The sequence below is a fragment of the Dendrobates tinctorius genome, unplaced genomic scaffold, assembly GCF_039654945.1.
Source record: "Dendrobates tinctorius isolate UK_male_01 unplaced genomic scaffold, ASM3965494v1 ptg000034l, whole genome shotgun sequence".
In the NCBI taxonomy this organism is placed as follows: Eukaryota; Metazoa; Chordata; class Amphibia; order Anura; family Dendrobatidae; genus Dendrobates; species Dendrobates tinctorius.
In genome coordinates this window covers 3,915,280-3,929,014 of record NW_027361702.1, presented here as the reverse complement: position 1 = coordinate 3,929,014, position 13,735 = coordinate 3,915,280, and the positions used below count along the sequence as shown (strand labels likewise).

The window sequence follows — 13,735 nt, the reverse complement described above, 5'->3', positions numbered from 1 at the left end:
TCCATGTTTTCGTTATCACACTATACTCTATAAAACAAAATTTAAAAAAATGATGGCAGAATAATTTTTTCACACCACTTGAGACATTTTTCCCCCGTTTTTCATTACATTATATGGTAAAATAGATGGTGTGATTCAAAGTACAACTGGTGCTGCGCAATAACTAGCTCTAGTATGGCTATGTCGGAAAATAAAACAAAATAAGACTCTTGGAAGAGAAGGAAAAAGCGGAAGCGCAAACAATTAATCAATCACCGGGTCAGAAAAGGGGTTACATGCTACATCTAAACACTCATCAAAATCCTGTCAGGTGAAAGTGACCTAAAAGGCTTTCCACTATTTCCAGCTGCAGTGAACTCTGCGCAGGGGCCGACAAGGAGATAGACAAGGATGAGAGAGAGATTTTAGCGGCTCCCGGGACGGTAGTTAAGGGTTAAAATGCTTCCCAGAGTGAAAATAGCAGACCGTCAATGCAAAAAAAACTTTGCAGGGTTCCTCTCATCCGCCCGGGAGGCGCTAAAATCTTGGCGGGTCCGTACAATAACGTGTGACGGACGACCGTCAGTCAAGATCCGCCAATAATGTAAGTCTATGGGTGTAAAAAACGGATCTGCCCCTTTTTTGGCGGATTCGTTTTTTAAAAATTGGCGTATCTTGACTGACGGGAAAAAACAGATGTGTGAAACAGGTCTTACAGTAACTGTTCTACTAATGCAGTACTAAGTTTAGCTTGCGCTATTTGCCAAGACGGTTGTATATTAATTTCCACCTCTTTATATGGATACCCTTTGCGAGTGCAATACATAAAGCCTGTCATTAGGCATGAAACTACTGAACATTAGGTCCATGCTATTTATTTCGCTACTTCTACAATTCAACGGATTTGCTGCTTATTTCTTTATATAGAAATATCATGAGCAGTGCCGCTAATCTTTATATAGAAATATCACGAGCGGTGCCGCTAATCCTTATATAGAAATATCACGAGCGGTGCCGCTAATCTTTATATAGAAATATCACGAGCGGTGCCGCTAATCTTTATATAGAAATATCACGAGCGGTGCCGCTAATCTTTATATAGAAATATCACGAGCGGTGCCGCTAATCTTTATATAGAAATATCACGAGCGGTGCCGCTAATCTTTATATAGAAATATCACGAGCGGTGCCGCTAATCATTATATAGAAATATGACGAGCGGTGCCGCTAATCTTTATATAGAAATATCACGAGCGGTGCCGCTAATCTTTATATAGAAATATCACGAGCGGTGCCGCTAATCTTTATATAGAAATATCACGAGCGGTGCCGCTAATCTTTATATAGAAATATCACGAGCGGTGCCGCTAATCTTTATATAGAAATATCACGAGCGGTGCCGCTAATCTTTATATAGAAATATCACGAGCGGTGCCGCTAATCTTTATATAGAAATATCACGAGCGGTGCCGCTAATCTTTATATAGAAATATCACGAGCGGTGCCGCTAATCTTTATATAGAAATATCACGAGCGGTGCCGCTAATCTTTATATAGAAATATCACGAGCGGTGCCGCTAATCTTTATATAGAAATATCACGAGCGGTGCCGCTAATCTTTATATAGAAATATCACGAGCGGTGCCGCTAATCTTTATATAGAAATATCACGAGCGGTGCCGCTAATCTTTATATAGAAATATCACGAGCGGTGCCGCTAATCTTTATATAGAAATATCACGAGCGGTGCCGCTAATCTTTATATAGAAATATCACGAGCGGCGCCGCTAATCTTTATATAGAAATATCACGAGCGGCGCCGCTAATCTTTATATAGAAATATCACGAGCGGCGCCGCTAATCTTTATATAGAAATATCACGAGCGGCGCCGCTAATCTTTATATAGAAATATCACGAGCGGCGCCGCTAATCTTTATATAGAAATATCACGAGCGGCGCCGCTAATCTTTATATAGAAATATCACGAGCGGCGCCGCTAATCTTTATATAGAAATATCACGAGCGGCGCCGCTAATCTTTATATAGAAATATCACGAGCGGCGCCGCTAATCTTTATATAGAAATATCACGAGCGGCGCCGCTAATCTTTATATAGAAATATCACGAGCGGCGCCGCTAATCTTTATATAGAAATATCACGAGCGGCGCCGCTAATCTTTATATAGAAATATCACGAGCGGCGCCGCTAATCTTTATATAGAAATATCACGAGCGGCGCCGCTAATCTTTATATAGAAATATCACGAGCGGCGCCGCTAATCTTTATATAGAAATATCACGAGCGGCGCCGCTAATCTTTATATAGAAATATCACGAGCGGCGCCGCTAATCTTTATATAGAAATATCACGAGCGGCGCCGCTAATCTTTATATAGAAATATCACGAGCGGCGCCGCTAATCTTTATATAGAAATATCACGAGCGGCGCCGCTAATCTTTATATAGAAATATCACGAGCGGTGCCGCTAATCTTTATATAGAAATATCACGAGCGGTGCCGCTAATCTTTATATAGAAATATCACGAGCGGTGCCGCTAATCTTTATATAGAAATATCACGAGCGGTGCCGCTAATCTTTATATAGAAATATCACGAGCGGTGCCGCTAATCTTTATATAGAAATATCACGAGCGGTGCCGCTAATCTTTATATAGAAATATCACGAGCGGCGCCGCTAATCTTTATATAGAAATATCACGAGCGGCGCCGCTAATCTTTATATAGAAATATCACGAGCGGCGCCGCTAATCTTTATATAGAAATATCACGAGCGGCGCCGCTAATCTTTATATAGAAATATCACGAGCGGCGCCGCTAATCTTTATATAGAAATATCACGAGCGGCGCCGCTAATCTTTATATAGAAATATCACGAGCGGCGCCGCTAATCTTTATATAGAAATATCACGAGCGGCGCCGCTAATCTTTATATAGAAATATCACGAGCGGCGCCGCTAATCTTTATATAGAAATATCACGAGCGGCGCCGCTAATCTTTATATAGAAATATCACGAGCGGCGCCGCTAATCTTTATATAGAAATATCACGAGCGGCGCCGCTAATCTTTATATAGAAATATCACGAGCGGTGCCGCTAATCTTTATATAGAAATATCACGAGCGGTGCCGCTAATCTTTATATAGAAATATCACGAGCGGTGCCGCTAATCTTTATATAGAAATATCACGAGCGGTGCCGCTAATCTTTATATAGAAATATCACGAGCGGTGCCGCTAATCTTTATATAGAAATATCACGAGCGGTGCCGCTAATCTTTATATAGAAATATCACGAGCGGTGCCGCTAATCTTTATATAGAAATATCACGAGCGGTGCCGCTAATCTTTATATAGAAATATCACGAGCGGTGCCGCTAATCTTTATATAGAAATATCACGAGCGGTGCCGCTAATCTTTATATAGAAATATCACGAGCGGTGCCGCTAATCTTTATATAGAAATATCACGAGCGGTGCCGCTAATCTTTATATAGAAATATCACGAGCGGTGCCGCTAATCTTTATATAGAAATATCACGAGCAGTGCCGCCTAGCAGTGACCACGTTTCCCGCCTACCAGTGACTGCGCTTCCGCCAATTTGTGACCACTAGCTTCTGTGCGTAGGCGTAGTACGTCTCACGTTTTCCCGCCGAAATTGCCCGCAGTCTATGTCGCCTGCTCCAGCAGAACTGCGCAGTTATAAACATCGGCATGACAGATTCTATCGCGCAGTTCTCACTTGTGACATAATAAAGGTAAATGCTAGACTGTATGGGCTCCTTCCAGGTGTGATGTCAGCTCTGGGGGCGTGTCATACCAGGGGGGGGCGTGTTCTGACAGCAAAGGCAGGAAGAGAAGACGCCATTACACGTCTCTGCCGTCTGGTGCAGGGAGAGAAGCCTCCATTACATACTGTCTTAGCTGTCTCTATGGCGCCGGCGTCTGTGAGCAGTGTGGAGTTAGGTCAGCAGCGTCGGTGACAGGCAGGAGGGTTTAGTAACAGGTTGGTGTCTTAGATGTTTGGTTGATGGGGCTAACTAGTGGGATTTGGGGGCTTACCTGGGAGCTGTTGGGTTCCCGGAGGGGAGGGGGAATTAATGCACGCTGGTTGGGTCGGTGGGTTAATGCATGCTTACGGGCTCTATTTGGGTTCGGGGGGGGGGGGGTGTTAATGCACGCTTTTGGGTAGGGGTTAATGCATGCTTACGGGGTCTGTTTAGGGTCTTGAGGGGTTAATGCTTGTGGGGTCTGCTTGGGCTCCCAGAGGGGTTAATGAATGCTTGCAAGGTCTATTTGGGGTCCGGGGGGTTTATGCATGCTTGTGGGGTCTGGTTGGGGGCTTGGGATATATAATGCATGCTTGTGGGGTCTGGTTGTACTTTGGGGGGGTTCTAATATATGCTTGTGGGGACTGTTTGGGGCAGGGGTGATGGGGGTTAATGCACACTTACGGGTCTGGTGGGGTCCGGGGAGGGTTAATGCATGCTTGTGGGGTCTGGCTGTACTTTTGGGGGGGGGGTTAATGCATGCTTGTGGAGTGTTTGGGGCAGGGGGTTAATCCACGCTTACGGGTCTGGTGGGGTCCGGGGGGGTTAATGCATGCTTCTGGGGGGTGGTGGGGTTAATGCACGCTTGTGGGGTCTGGTTGTACGTTGGGGGGTACTAATGCATGCTTCTGGGGTCTGTTTGGGGCAGGGGTTAATGCAAATGCACGCTTGAGGGGTCTGTTTGGGGCAGGGGGGTGGGGGTTAATGCACGCTCGTGGGGGTCTGGTTGTACTTGGGGGGGGGGGTTTACTAATGCATTTTTGTGGGGTCTGGTTGTACTTCGGGGGGTACTAATGCATGCATTTGAGGTCTGCTTTGGGCTCCCAGGGGGGTTATTGCACGCTTGCAGGGTATGTTTTGTCAGGGGGGTGGGGGTTAATGCACACTTGTGGGGTCTGCTTGGGCTCCCAGGGGTGTTAAGGCTGGCTTGTGGGGTCTGTTTGGTCGGGGGGGGTTAATGCACGCTTGTGGGGTCTGGTTGGGTCCTGGGGGGGTTAATGCACGTCTGAGGGGTCTGGTTGGGTCTCCAGGGGGGTGTTAATGCACGCTCCTGGGGTCTGGCTGGGTACAGGGTGTGTTAGTGCACGTTTGTGGTGTCTGGTAGTCCCGGGAGAGAGGGGTTAATGCACGTTTGTGGTGTCTGGTAGTCCCGGGAGAGAGGGGTTAATGCACGCTTGTGGTGTCTGGTAGTCCCGGGGGGGGGGGGTGGTTAATGCACGCTTGTGGTGTCTGGTAGTCCCGGGAGAGGGGGGTTGATGATGCACGCTTGTGGTGTCTGGTAGTCCCGGGAGAGGGGGGTTGATGATGCACGCTTGTGGTATCTGGTAGTCCCGGGAGAGGGGGGTTGATGATGCACGCTTGTGGTGTCTGGTAGTCCCGGGAGAGGGGGGTTGATGATGCACGCTTGTGGTGTCTGGTAGTCCCGGGAGAGGGGGGTTGATGATGCACGCTTGTGGTGTCTGGTAGTCCCGGGAGAGGGGGGTTGATGATGCACGCTTGTGGTGTCTGGTAGTCCCGGGAGAGGGGGGTTGATGATGCACGCTTGTGGTGTCTGGTAGTCCCGGGAGAGGGGGGTTGATGATGCACGCTTGTGGTGTCTGGTAGTCCCGGGAGAGGGGGGTTGATGATGCACGCTTGTGGGGTCTGGTAGTCCCGGGAGAGGGGGGTTGATGATGCACGCTTGTGGGGTCTGGTTGGGGGTTAATACACGCTTGTGGGCTCTGGTTGTATTTCGGGGGGGTACTAATGCATGCTTGTGGGGTCTGCTTGGGCTCCCAGGAGGGTTAATGCACGCTTGCCGTGTCTGGTTGGGTCCGGGGGGGGGGGTGTTAATGCACGCTTGCCGTGTCTGGTTGGGTCCCGGGGGGGTGTTAATGCACGCTTGCCGTGTCTGGTTGGGTCCCGGGGGGGTTAATGCACGCTTGCCGTGTCTGGTTGGGTCCTGGGGGGGTTAATGCACGCTTGCCGTGTCTGGTTGGGTCCCGGGGGGGTGTTAATGCACGCTTGCCGTGTCTGGTTGGGTCCCGGGGGGGTTAATGCACGCTTGCCGTGTCTGGTTGGGTCCTGGGGGGGTTAATGCACGCTTGCCGTGTTTGGTTGGGTCCCGGGGGGTTAATGCACGCTTGCCGTGTTTGGTTGGGTCCCGGGGGGAGGTTAATGCACACGCAGGGTTGGGTAGTCCTGGGGGGGGTTAATGCACGATTGTGTGTTGTGTTTGGGTCCCGGGGGGGTTAATGCACGTTTTTGAGGTCTGGTTGGGCTCCCGGGGGATTAATGCACGCTTGCCGTGTTTGGTTTGGTCCCGGGGGGGTTAATGCACGCTTGCCGTGTTTGGTTGTGTCCCGGGGGGAGGTTAATGCACACGCAGGGTTGGGTAGTCCTGGGGGGGGGGTTAATGCACGATTGTGTGTTCTGTTTGGGTCCCGGGGGGGTTAATGCACGTTTTTGAGGTCTGGTTGGGCTCCCGGGGGATTAATGCACGCTTATGGGTTCTGGTTGGATCTCAGGGGTGGTTAATGTACGCTTGTGGGTTCTGTTTGGATCTCCGGCTGGATTAATGCATGCATGTGGGGTCTGGGTGGGCTCCTTACTGTGGGGGGGGATTAGTGCACGTTTTTGTGGTTTGGTCGGGCTCCGGGGGGGGTTAATGCATGCTTTTGGGGTCTAGTTGGGCCCTGGGGGGGTTAATGCACGTTTGCGCGGTCTGAGTGGACCCTGCATTAACCCACCCCAGATCCCACAAGCGCGGAGGGTTTAATTCACACTTGTGTGTCTGGTTGGGCTCACGGGGAGGGGGTTAATGCATGCGTTTGTTGTCTGGTGGGCTCCTTGGGGGTCTAATGCAGGGCCCAACCAGACCTCTCAAGCGTGCATTAACCCTTCCCCGGGGCCCTACCAGACCCCACAAGCATGCGTTAATCGACCCCCAGAAGCCCAACCAGACCCCACGAGCTTGCATTATCCCTAGTAGGGCCCCCCGGGGACAAACAGACCCCACAAGCGTGCATTAACTCCTCCTGGTCAGGCTGGGATCTTGGGGCAGGGGGGATTTAATGCGCAATTGTGGTGTCTTGGGAACTTGATGCTAGGGCAACGGGGCCTGTCTGCATCTGTTGTGACTTGAAAGGGATGGATTGATTTTGGGGTAGGCGCTCGACTGGTAGGGCTTTTTGTTTGGGGAAGAGGTGCCATCTGGTGGGGGTTTATACTTTCGGGGGATGGACATCCAACAGGGGTTTATGATGGGGAAGCTGGACAACCAATGGGACTTAGGCTGGGAGGGGGTGGACGTCCGATGAGGTTTTATGTGGGGGGTGAATGTCCAATGATGGTTTTATGCTGGGAATGGCATCCAATAGGGGCTTAAGGGGGGTGGATGTCCGATAGGGGCTTAGGCTTAAGGGGGGTGGACGTCCGATGAAGGTTTATGCTGGGGGGGTGGACGTCCTATGGGGGTTTATGCCGGGGTGGACGTCCGATGGGGGTTCATTCTGGGGGGTGGACGTCTGATAGGGTTTTATGCTTGGGGGCGTGTGGACGTCGGATGGGGGGCTTATGCTTGGGGGCGTGTGGACGTCGGATGGGGGCTTATGCTTGGGGGCGTGTACACGTCGAATGGGGGCTTATGCTTGGGGGCGTGTGGACGTCCGATGGGGGCTTATGCTTGGGGGCGTGTGGACGTCCGATGGGGGCTTATGCTTGGGGGCGTGTGGACGTCCGATGGGGGCTTATGCTTGGGGGCGTGTGGACGTCCGATGGGGGCTTATGCTTGGGGGCGTGTGGACGTCCGATGGGGGCTTATGCTTGGGGGCGTGTGGACGTCCGATGGGGGCTTATGCTTGGGGGCGTGTGGACGTCCGATGGGGGCTTATGCTTGGGGGCGTGTGGACGTCCGATGGGGGGCTTATGCTTGGGGGCGTGTGGACGTCCGATGGGGGGCCTGTGCGCTTGGGGGCGTGTGGACGTCCGATGGGGGGCCTGTGCGCTTGGGGGCGTGTGGACGTCCGATGGGGGGCCTGTGCGCTTGGGGGCGTGTGGACGTCCGATGGGGGGCCTGTGCGCTTGGGGGCGTGTGGACGTCCGATGGGGGGCCTGTGCGCTTGGGGGCGTGTGGACGTCCGATGGGGGGCCTGTGCGCTTGGGGGCGTGTGGACGTCCGATGGGGGGCCTGTGCGCTTGGGGGCGTGTGGACGTCCGATGGGGGGCCTGTGCGCTTGGGGGCGTGTGGACGTCCGATGGGGGGCCTGTGCGCTTGGGGGCGTGTGGACGTCCGATGGGGGGCCTGTGCGCTTGGGGGCGTGTGGACGTCCGATGGGGGGCCTGTGCGCTTGGGGGCGTGTGGACGTCCGATGGGGGGCCTGTGCGCTTGGGGGCGTGTGGACGTCCGATGGGGGGCCTGTGCGCTTGGGGGCGTGTGGACGTCCGATGGGGGGCCTGTGCGCTTGGGGGCGTGTGGACGTCCGATGGGGGGCCTGTGCGCTTGGGGGCGTGTGGACGTCCGATGGGGGGCCTGTGCGCTTGGGGGCGTGTGGACGTCCGATGGGGGGCCTGTGCGCTTGGGGGCGTGTGGACGTCCGATGGGGGGCCTGTGCGCTTGGGGGCGTGTGGACGTCCGATGGGGGGCCTGTGCGCTTGGGGGCGTGTGGACGTCCGATGGGGGGCCTGTGCGCTTGGGGGCGTGTGGACGTCCGATGGGGGGCCTGTGCGCTTGGGGGCGTGTGGACGTCCGATGGGGGGCCTGTGCGCTTGGGGGCGTGTGGACGTCCGATGGGGGGCCTGTGCGCTTGGGGGCGTGTGGACGTCCGATGGGGGGCCTGTGCGCTTGGGGGCGTGTGGACGTCCGATGGGGGGCCTGTGCGCTTGGGGGCGTGTGGACGTCCGATGGGGGGCCTGTGCGCTTGGGGGCGTGTGGACGTCCGATGGGGGGCCTGTGCGCTTGGGGGCGTGTGGACGTCCGATGGGGGGCCTGTGCGCTTGGGGGCGTGTGGACGTCCGATGGGGGGCCTGTGCGCTTGGGGGCGTGTGGACGTCCGATGGGGGGCCTGTGCGCTTGGGGGCGTGTGGACGTCCGATGGGGGGCCTGTGCGCTTGGGGGCGTGTGGACGTCCGATGGGGGGCCTGTGCGCTTGGGGGCGTGTGGACGTCCGATGGGGGGCCTGTGCGCTTGGGGGCGTGTGGACGTCCGATGGGGGGCCTGTGCGCTTGGGGGCGTGTGGACGTCCGATGGGGGGCCTGTGCGCTTGGGGGCGTGTGGACGTCCGATGGGGGGCCTGTGCGCTTGGGGGCGTGTGGACGTCCGATGGGGGGCCTGTGCGCTTGGGGGCGTGTGGACGTCCGATGGGGGGCCTGTGCGCTTGGGGGCGTGTGGACGTCCGATGGGGGGCCTGTGCGCTTGGGGGCGTGTGGACGTCCGATGGGGGGCCTGTGCGCTTGGGGGCGTGTGGACGTCCGATGGGGGGCCTGTGCGCTTGGGGGCGTGTGGACGTCCGATGGGGGGCCTGTGCGCTTGGGGGCGTGTGGACGTCCGATGGGGGGCCTGTGCGCTTGGGGGCGTGTGGACGTCCGATGGGGGGCCTGTGCGCTTGGGGGCGTGTGGACGTCCGATGGGGGGCCTGTGCGCTTGGGGGCGTGTGGACGTCCGATGGGGGGCCTGTGCGCTTGGGGGCGTGTGGACGTCCGATGGGGGGCCTGTGCGCTTGGGGGCGTGTGGACGTCCGATGGGGGGCCTGTGCGCTTGGGGGCGTGTGGACGTCCGATGGGGGGCCTGTGCGCTTGGGGGCGTGTGGACGTCCGATGGGGGGCCTGTGCGCTTGGGGGCGTGTGGACGTCCGATGGGGGGCCTGTGCGCTTGGGGGCGTGTGGACGTCCGATGGGGGGCCTGTGCGCTTGGGGGCGTGTGGACGTCCGATGGGGGGCCTGTGCGCTTGGGGGCGTGTGGACGTCCGATGGGGGGCCTGTGCGCTTGGGGGCGTGTGGACGTCCGATGGGGGGCCTGTGCGCTTGGGGGCGTGTGGACGTCCGATGGGGGGCCTGTGCGCTTGGGGGCGTGTGGACGTCCGATGGGGGGCCTGTGCGCTTGGGGGCGTGTGGACGTCCGATGGGGGGCCTGTGCGCTTGGGGGCGTGTGGACGTCCGATGGGGGGCCTGTGCGCTTGGGGGCGTGTGGACGTCCGATGGGGGGCCTGTGCGCTTGGGGGCGTGTGGACGTCCGATGGGGGGCCTGTGCGCTTGGGGGCGTGTGGACGTCCGATGGGGGGCCTGTGCGCTTGGGGGCGTGTGGACGTCCGATGGGGGGCCTGTGCGCTTGGGGGCGTGTGGACGTCCGATGGGGGGCCTGTGCGCTTGGGGGCGTGTGGACGTCCGATGGGGGGCCTGTGCGCTTGGGGGCGTGTGGACGTCCGATGGGGGGCCTGTGCGCTTGGGGGCGTGTGGACGTCCGATGGGGGGCCTGTGCGCTTGGGGGCGTGTGGACGTCCGATGGGGGGCCTGTGCGCTTGGGGGCGTGTGGACGTCCGATGGGGGGCCTGTGCGCTTGGGGGCGTGTGGACGTCCGATGGGGGGCCTGTGCGCTTGGGGGCGTGTGGACGTCCGATGGGGGGCCTGTGCGCTTGGGGGCGTGTGGACGTCCGATGGGGGGCCTGTGCGCTTGGGGGCGTGTGGACGTCCGATGGGGGGCCTGTGCGCTTGGGGGCGTGTGGACGTCCGATGGGGGGCCTGTGCGCTTGGGGGCGTGTGGACGTCCGATAGGGGGTTTTGCTTGGGGGTGGAGGGTGCATGATGGGGATTTATGCTTGGGGGAAGGGGGCATTTGGGCTTTGATGGGTTTATCCTGTGGGGTCCACTGATTAGTGTGAGGTGGAGGTTTATGATTGGACAGGGGGGGGTGGTTACCCTGTGTGGCCCTCTGGTTGGTGTGCGGGGTGGTTAATGCTTCATTGGGGCACACAAAAAGCTATGTTTGTATGCTGCTTATGCTAGGAGGGAACACTACTAACTGGCATGAAGCTAATCCGTTTTCGCTTAGTGTCAGTAGGAGGCAGACATGGGTCTGGACCACCCAGGCTGGTTTCTGCCTTAGGTCTTCATTTTTTTTTTTATTAATGATTTCCCTTTTTTCTTTCAGATATGGCTTTTAAGGGCGACAGAGTCGAGTTATCACTCTGATCTCCCACCTAGAATTGTCACTACCATATCTTCTGTGGTCTACGAGGCAGGGCCTTAACACATCAAGAGTGTTTGCGGTTTTCCGGCGGACAGTCCTTGCCACTAATCCCCTACCCTCTCGCCCCCCAGAGCCAGATAGAGTAGGGAGGGAAGACAAATCCATTACCTGCCAGTCGCCTGAAAGTCTGTGTAAAGGTTAGGATTTGAAATCTTCAGGACAGGTATATCCTACCAGGCAGTGAGGGGGCTCCATTAAAAAAATGAAGGGACAAGACAAATATGTCCTAGTTTTCCCCTGAGCAATATGGACATCTCCTGGGGAAACCTTCCTATTCATGCGGCCTCCACGTTTGACAGAGGCTCCTGCGACCCTACTCTTAAAAATCCAGGCTCTTGTCTAGCCTCTGGTGGCTGGGCCACACCACCTGCGCCCTGAACAATCATGCACGCCATCTTTCTAGTGCTTCCTGCCCTCTACCTATCAGGGTAAGAGTACTTTTCTTCTGCAACAGAAGACTAAACTGCTTCCCAAGAGGTGCACAGTCCAATTGTGGTTTCGGAAATGTTCAGTCCAAAAAAGCAACCAACAGGACAACTCCCCTACCCGCCAGGAAAAGAAACATTCCTTCAGGCCCAACCCCCTCCTGGCGTCCACAAACCCATCAGCGCTGGTCTACTACGCCTGGATCTAGCAGACTCCCTTTGGCATGACAGGGCGTTCCCACCTTGGATGTCTTTCAGGGTTGGCTGCCATCTCCTTCACTATTCAAGGCTGGTATTATGATATCTGGTCCTAGACACCGGAAGCAGGCCATGGGGGGGGCCGAGCCACAGGCCCTTCAGTCATGCCCGCATGCACCAACATCATATTACAGTTGTACAATACATAGAAATGCATTGCATGAAACAAGCAAAATTTTTCAATGCAAAAAAACGCACTTTTATAAAATTAAAGGTTTCTATATATGTAAATGTTATTTAGCCAATATTTCTGTAAGTAAAAGTCTGAGATTTCTGTGGGAAATCTTAATTTGTTCCTCTTAAACTGGTTCTGAATGTAAATAAAACATTGCTCTGATTTAAGTCTCCATGTTGTAATTTAGCCTTTTATTTCATGCATGGACAAGCCCATTGATGCATCTGTGTAAGGCCCCTTTCACACTTCAGTTTTTTGCATCAGTCAAGATCTGCCAAAAGGACGGATGGCGCATCCGTTTTAGTACTGATGCCAACGGATGTCACCCGTCCGTTTTTTTGACAGATCCGACAAATGAAGAATTTTAAAGGAATCGCAGCCTGGAAAAGGAGAGAGAGAGAGAGATTTTTTTTTTTTGTCCGGCAGCCAGAAAGAATTTCGGGTTAAATGAGTGTCTGGAGGATCCCCCACAGAAAAAAACGTTGCAAGCTCCGTTTTGAAATCTTTGAGGATGGTGACGGACAGGAACTTTTGGCGGATCCGCAAAAAAACGGATGCAACGGACGTCAATCCGTCACAATCCGCCAATAATGGAAGTCGATGGGGAAAAAAACGGATCCTCAAAAGAAAATTGCGGATCCGTTTTTTTTCAATACCTGGCGGATTGTGACTGATTGTAAAAAAACTGAAGTGTGAAAGAGGCCTAACACATGGAAGGTACTGTAATAACTGGGTTAAGCTAGTCTCACACCAACATATCTACACGCAGTGCACGGCGCCCCCTCCCGTCATCTACTATCGCACATCGCTGCATGCCATCTGCGCACCCTATCTTGAGCATAGGGTGCGCAGACTGCGCTAGTAGGATTTTGCGTGCGCTGTGCTCTTTTGACGGTGCGCCGAGCGCCCCAAAATGCAACATGATGCGCTCGGCGCACCGTCAAAAGGGCGCAGCGCACGCAAAATCCTACTAGCACACAGTCTGCGCACCCTATGCTAAAGGTAGGGTGCGCAGATCGCATGCAGTGATGTGCGATAGTAGGAGATGACCGGAGGAGGCGGGGATTAGTGGCGCCGTGCGCTGCATGTAGATACACTAGTGTGAAACTAGCCTTAGACAGGTAAACCACTTTTGAGAGTAAAGTTCACTTGTACAAGCTGCATAGATGTAAGCCTGCCTAAAGGGAACATGTCACCAGGATTCCCCATAAAAAACAATACAAACTGGTGTGCATGGAGCGTGTAAGCGCACGTTCACACTGGCCAGTGAACAGAAAAAAAAAAAAACATGACTGAATACCCTGCAGTAAATGGCATAGTGCATGAAAATAATATAGGGGATTTAGTTAACACATTCTTTATTAAAAAAAAAAAAAAAAAGCCAAAGCCATCCCACCACTTCACTGTGCCGTAATTGGGACAGTCCTAACTAATAAAAACCTTATGAACTGTGACTTGCATGTGGATAAGGACTGAGAAGGATTAGCCCCAAATAGTGGACACAGGAATGGGAAACCACATCAATATATAAAGGGTTTTAATATTAGTTATCACTGTCCCAATTAGGGTCACTGTGAGGTGGTAGGATGGCTTATGGCTTCTGCAT

General features: G+C 54.5%; 1 long non-coding RNA gene across 1 annotated transcript; it reads left to right on the top strand.

Annotated features, from left to right (window-relative positions):
* The first annotated feature begins 3,839 nt into the window (after nucleotides 1–3,839).
* Nucleotides 3,840–12,301, top strand: LOC141087490 (uncharacterized). Its single transcript, XR_012231668.1, has 2 exons — nucleotides 3,840–4,006; nucleotides 11,173–12,301. It is a non-coding gene; the product is annotated as an uncharacterized lncRNA (long non-coding RNA).
* The last annotated feature ends 1,434 nt before the right edge of the window (nucleotides 12,302–13,735 follow it).